This window comes from Mus caroli, chromosome 6 (assembly GCF_900094665.2).
Source record: "Mus caroli chromosome 6, CAROLI_EIJ_v1.1, whole genome shotgun sequence".
Classification (NCBI taxonomy): Eukaryota; Metazoa; Chordata; class Mammalia; order Rodentia; family Muridae; genus Mus; species Mus caroli.
Window position 1 is genome coordinate 48,814,129 of NC_034575.1, and position 7,040 is coordinate 48,821,168.

Here is a 7,040-nt window from a genome sequence, read left to right on the forward strand (position 1 = left end):
CTGTATAGCCCTGGCTGTCCTGGAACTCACTTTGTAGACCAGGCTGGCCTCGAACTCAGAAATCCGCCTGCCTCTGCCTCCTGAGTGCTGAGACTAGAGGACTTTTAAAGTCTCTGCAGCCCATAATGGACACTGGATGTGACAGAGCTGTAAGGTTCCGGGGCCACGGGTACTGACTTGAGGTCTGTGAACAGAATTTACAAGTACTGTCTTCTGCCCATTGCCTTCATCATTCTTTGCAAATTTTCACTCAATTTTTGAAAATATCTCTGAATTTCTATCTGGGCATTTTCATCACTTTAAAAGAAAGAGGATTTTTTTCAGAATTTTAAAAGTCTATTTTATATTGTGTTCAAAAAAAGTATTTAAAATTTACATATGATAAAACAACTCTCTTTGGTATACAGATCTGTGAGTTTGTGGAGCTTTTGTGAGTGCCAGGTGCCCAGTCAAGGTGTAAGAAAATTCACTTTTTTCCCTCAGTGCTGGCAGCTGCCCAGTTCCCAGATGTAGCAAACACCATGGGTTCTGGAGACCTGAGAAGCCCCACTGGTCTTCAGGTACTCACGCACTAGCTGACAAGAGCTACGGAGGAGGAGTAGACAACATCACAAGCCCTGTGGCAGTATTAGAAGCAGTCTCTGGCCCACCAGCTTGTGCCGTGCCCTCCCTTGATATAATTACAACAAACCTAGCCTGCCAGGAGTGAAGAAATCGTTGGCAAGTGTAGCCCTGCCAATGTGCAAGACATAAAAGGAAGTGGAGTTATAGATGCTAAAGAAGATGACATTGGTCTCTTTGGATCTGAGGGAGAAAGGGAAGAAGTGAAGAGACTTCCAGAAGAGCGCCTTGCTTGGTATGAATCCAAGGACGCCAAAAAGCCCGCACTGTCGCCAAGTCTCTATCTTACAAGATGTGAAACCTTGGGATGATGAGACAGACGTGACAAAAGTAGAGGATTGTAGCGGAGGCATCCGAGCTGATGGCTTGGTGGGAGGCTTTGATTCCCGTGGGTTACAGAATTTAAAGGCTTCAAATACAGCGTTGTAATTGAAGATGACGAAGTTGGAACAGATATGTTGAAAGAACAGGTTGCTTCTGAGGACAGTGGGCAGTCCCTGGATGTGGCTACTTTTAACAAAGCCTAAAAATCCATCCTCCCCTCAAGTCAGAACCCTTGAGTGAAAGCTTGAACGATTCTAAAAAGCAAGATATAAGACATTTTCCTCTTGGTTAGGAAAATGTACAAGACTGCATCTTGGCAGCCAAGTCTTCCTTTCTACCCTAGGCTTAGTAACGGATGAGGCTTCTTCCCTGTGCTGTTATGGCTTCCAGAATTTCATATGAACGGATCTGGCCATTTTGACCCTTGGCTTCTTCTATAATGCATGGATTCATTTACTGCATCTTGCATGTCACTCCTGTTTGCTGACTAGTTAAGTTTGCTAAACACCACTGTTGATTTATCTGCCCAGTAGAGGATATCTGGGGATTTCCAGCTGGGTACTTTTTGTTTGTTTTGTTTGTTTGTTTGTTTGTGTTTGTTCATTTTTTTCCATTTATAAGCGGTGCTGTTGAAAGGATCTTCTCCCAGCTCTTGGGTGAAACTGTGCTTATATTTCTTTTTAGTTTATTTTTCTGTAAGGCAAACATATGAGCAAGTATATGCTTGACTGCTTGAGGGACTGTTCAAGTGTGTTTTCTAAAGCAGCTGCCCATTTTGCGTCTCACCACTAATATATGCAAGTCCTTTGCCAGGACTTGAGGCTAGTGGTCTGCTTTCTTATTGACCATGTTTAAGGACGTGAGGAAGTTTCACAGTATAGTTTCAACGTTCATGTTCCTGGTGACTAGCAATGTTGAATAGCTTCCATTTTCTTAGTTACTATCCAGATAACCTCCTAAATAAAGTTTCTAAACCTTTTGCCTAGTTTCTCTTTACTTTCAATTTTCTGTTTTTTTTTAAAATATAATCACATTATTTCCTCCCTTCTCTTTCCTCCTTCCAACCCCTCCCATGTCCCTTCTCCCTCACAAACTCATGGCTTCTTTTCATACATACTTATACATATACATCATATACATACATCTACACATACATACATACCCTGAATTCTCCCAATGAAGTCTGCATAATTATTCACTGCTTCATACAAAGAACAGCCACTGTGGAAAGGCACAGCTGGAAAGGAGCTGCTGGAAAGGAGCTGACCTTGCTGGTGGGAAGCCAAGGCCAGAGTCAGGGAGTCACAGTGTAAGGGATGGCTGAGCTACCTGTGGGTAGCAAGGACAATTCTCTCCGCAAAAGGTTTAAATACTTTATATTTGTTTGTTTGTTTGTTTGTTTCCATTTATAAGTGGTGCTCCTGTAATTAAATTATCCTCACCCAACTCTTGGGTGAAACTGTGTTTATGATACTTAGGCAAAAGGTTTGGATGCATGTGTGTGTGTGTATGTTCATGTGTGTGTTCATGTGTGCACATGTGTGCAAGCATATAAATAATATACTGTGTTGCAGGAAATATTAAAAAAGAATGGCAAGTTCCCGCGCTACACCAGGCACTGGTGGGCCACATGGCTCCAGCGGAGGTTCTCATCTCGGCAGATTCTCTGTCCGGGAGCTCCTGAGTTCCCTTGGCAGGTTGTTGCCACACCAGTCCCAATACAATGACCGTCCACTTCAGAGTTAGCTACCACAATTCCCAGTAACCTGGTAAAATCAAAACTTTAGAAGCTTATAATTAACCAGTCAGATTTATATATCAATAAAGTCTCAATACACAAGATGCCTACACAATAAATTCAGGGTCAATTGATAATGGTACAAGCTGCCCACCTAGATTAGGCAAGTTACCCCAATTATTCTATCTCTGTATGATATTATATCTACCTGTGGCTATTTAAAGCCACGCAGAATCTGAATTATCCTGTTCGTCCTCCATTTTGCTTCCTTCCCCTTCCCTGTCTGCTCCATCTCCATCTCTGCAACTCCTCGCTCTGCCTCCTTTTTCCCTGTCCAGTCACAGGCCTCCTGCTGCACTAATATTTAAACTAATTGGACAGGGAAAATCCTGCCACAATAATGAGCTTAGTCTGTTTAGTGCCATTTGTGTGATTGTAATTTTCATTCCTAGAGACTATTTCTTCCACTCTCAGCATTCTTTAGCTGTACTTTAGGGATGAGATCCTGTGAGGTTTTCGTCATCCATATTAGCGTATCTCTTAGTGTTGTCTTTATTCAGGTCCTGTTTAGGCAGCTACATTATTGAAGTATGAGGGGTAAGACTTCCCAGTCTGCTATAGGGGACACAATCTTACAGCACTTTTCCTCTTTTCTGGCTTCCCTCCACTTTTTCCTTCATGTTCCCTGAGTCTAAGTATAGGACTTGTATTGTAGATGTATCTCTCCAGGCTGGGCACCTGGGAACCAAATGTTCTTTGTATTGTGACATGTAGTAGATTTTTATTGTGGTCTCTATCTGTTGCAAAGAGACACTTCACTGATAAGGGTGGGAGCTTAAGGTATCTGTGAGTATAAAGATAAATATTTAGAATGCAGTTAGGAACCATGTTTGTTTAGAAAGGTGGGGTATAAGATGTTCCTCTAAGATTCATGACTATACCAGCCCCAGGAAGTTGGGAAGGAATCTAGTACCAGCCATGATTGCCCTCCTGTTGATCAGGCCATTGGTTACCACCAAAACGTGAGCACCATTATTGTGCCTTAGATATATTTTGCTGTGCTGGTAATGGTGGTTCATAGGCATCATAGCGGTGTAAGGCTATTCATTGCTTTCTGCCCTTGGAAGTTACATAGGACCTTCTAATACTATAAAAATTAGTCCTTGGGAAGCAAGGCTTCCAGGTCAGCTCTAGCTTGGATCCTCTGTGCCCTGTGTCTGGATTTTGAGATGTCATCATCCATAGGAACTTACCTTCAACTTACCTCTGGGAAGAAACTAAAATTTATCCCACTTTTTAAAAGAGGTTTTCTTTTCTTGACTTTTAAATTTTCTTTTAATTTAAATTTTTTGAGAATTTCAGGAGTACTACATTTTTATCATTTCTACACCTCCATCTCCCCATTCCAACTCCTCCTCAGTATCCCCACCCTTTCTCAAATCCATAGTCTCCTCTTAATTAGTGTTGCATAAATGTGTATGTCCATATACATATATACATACAGCCTGCTGAGTTAGTTAATTTAGTGTTGCCTATATTTGTATTTGTTTAGAGCTGACCACTTGGGATTGGATAACCTAGCAGAGGGCTCATCCCTGGAGAACTCTGATTCATTCTCTCTCTCTCTCTCTCTCTCTCTCTCTCTCTCTCTCTCTCTCTGTCTGTCTCGTCATTAATTGCCTATAGTTCTTCATCTAGACGTAGGCCTTGTGAGACTTCCACCATTCCCACATCATCTGGTGTTCCCCACTGCCACTGTTGTGTAGGTTACCCCATGGCCTCATGGGTGCTGCTTCCCTTTCCTATCTGAAAGACACAGTCTTGCAGCCGACTTCCCAGTGCCGGCTCTTAGGATCTTTATTGCCCCTCTTCCTTGATGTTCCCTGAGCCTTATGTGCAGAGGTTTGTGTTGTAGATAGATCTACTGGGGCTGGCCCCTCGTAATCAATTGTGCCATGTATTTTGAGAGAGACTTTGTTTGCTATAATAATTAATTATAATTATATGCAGTTAGAGGTTACACTGGCTCAGAAAAGTGGCAGCAGTAAGTTCTCCACAGTGTCATCAGTCATGGGTAGTTCACAGTCACAGGCAAGGATTCCCTCCTACTGAGTGGACCTTAGGTTCAAATAGATAGCTGTTGGTTATCCCCAAGATAAAAGTACCCTTGTTGCATCCTTTGGGCTACCTTGCTGTTCTGGTCATTGCTGTGATTCATAGCTTTACAGCTGGGTGGGACTATTAACTGCCCCCATCCTCAGCAGCTTGCACTGCACCCTTATAAGATGAAAGCTAGTTAGATCCCAGAGAGCAGCAGGCTTCTAGATTAGTTGCCTTCTTGACTCCTTCAAGTCCTGTGTTTAAAGTGTGCAGTGTCTTCAGTAAGTTCCTAGAGGCAGCCAAGGGCGATGGCAATAGCCTATACTATTTTGAGAGTCTCTCTAATTCCCCTGCTCAACATCTGAAAGAAAGGTTTTCCATGTCTGGCATTGGAGGTTTTTGTTACATAGTCTATGACTCTTGGGAAGAGCATTATCACTTCAAGCGATATAGCTTCACCCAAACTGTGGGTGCATAAACACATTTTATCTATGTTAGATATGTATGTTATGTAGACATAAAATAATGTCTCCCATGGTCTTTTCAAACATCTTGAATGTTATTTATTTGTCTTTCTCTCTCTCTCTCCTCCTCCCTCTCCCTTCCCTCTCTCTCCCTCTCCCTTTCTCCCAGACCCCTTCTCAGTTAAACTCTCTCTTCCATTTACTGTTTCCCATTTATAGCACTTGTCTTCTACTATTCCCCTCGCTAGAGCTCCTCCACCCTACACCCTTCAGTCCCTCTCTACTTTCCTGGTTTCTGCCATTACTTCAGGTTATATGCTAAAACACAAGGATTCAGAGCTTAGATCCAGAAAATGAGAGACTAAGGATTTGCCAGTGGTCAAATATTTAGGGAAATAACTGAATTGGAATGCTGACATTGTCCAACAGGGTGAAATATGGAGAGATATTTGACTGGATTGGTACAGCTCAATGATAAGGGTTCTTACCTGGCATGTGCTGCACCACGGGTTCAATTCCCAGCTACAGGGGCAGGGGAGGGGAGGAAAGGTGGATCTTCTAGATCCATATCTTCAGAGAAGCCTCTGTCCACAGATTTGAGGAGCAGGGTGGGGTCGTGGTTGAGAATAAGGAATATGCATCAGGTCACCTGTCTTGATTTTCTTACATGTGACTTTCAGGTCTACTTGAATTTCTAGTGAGCACCTAAAGCTGAGCACATTGAAACCAAATGCCCCATTTCCTCTTGACTCTCAGACCTCCTCTTTCTGAACCCAAGTCCCAAGAATCCAGGCAATGATCCCCCATCACCCTCACCAGCCTTTGATTTACATCAGGGCAAACCAAGTTAAACTCCCCTCCACCATGCCAAGCTGTCATTACCCATCATGTTATCATAGAATAAGTGCATAGTCTATATTGAAATCAGGTCAAGGGAGATGTAAGGTACCAGTGGTGAACTGTAATTTCATCCCTTAATAGCTTTCCTGTTTTTCATCAATGTTTGTTATTTCTGAACAGACATGAATCAAAATAACTGAAAATACACAAGAATCTACAATCCTTACCATCCACATTTGTGGTATACTTGGGCTGCCTAGTGACATTTTCTGCTCCATATTATCTGACGTTGTTGAAAAGAAGCAAAAAAAAAAAATTCTAGACGTGATTCTTGTACCCTGTTGTACCCTCAATATAGCAAAGATCAATGGAAAGTGAATCATTCTACCACACCTTAACAATCACAAGAACAAATGCCACCTTGGTTGATAAAGGGTTTATAAAAGAGATTCTTATCTTTCCTAATTCTATACTACTTTGAACATAATAGTAAATGGCAAAGGTTTCTTCAAGAACGGCTATTACTTCTATTGGGTTTGGGATAGAAAGTTAATTTTTATCAAACCTTACATAATACAAGTTATGCTAAGTGACTCAATTTAAAATCTTAAGATTTCCAAACCAGAAAAAAAAGCTAAATGGTTTAGCAAAATCTTATTTTCTTTAGAATAATTGTGAAACATACAAGACAAATTCCTTTTGGGAGAATCCAAACTTAAAAGAAATGCTCATTTTTTTTTCCTTTGGATAAATCTAAAGAACAATGATTTTGGACTCACAGTGAATCTATCCTTCCTTATTCACAATTATCTAAAGTAAATATGATCAGTATAAATTGTCAAAATGTTTACATAGAAAACTCAACTATTTCATAAGAAAAGCATAACTTGTTGAATGTAATGCGGTCTTTTTCTTATTAGTTTGACTCTGAGGGTATAGGCATGGGACCCTGC

The 7,040-nt window shown here is 41.3% G+C and overlaps 1 pseudogene; it reads left to right on the forward strand.

Annotated features, from left to right (window-relative positions):
- Positions 1–521: 521 nt before the first annotated feature.
- LOC110295611 lies at positions 522–1,148 on the forward strand (annotated as a pseudogene).
- Positions 1,149–7,040: the final 5,892 nt, after the last annotated feature.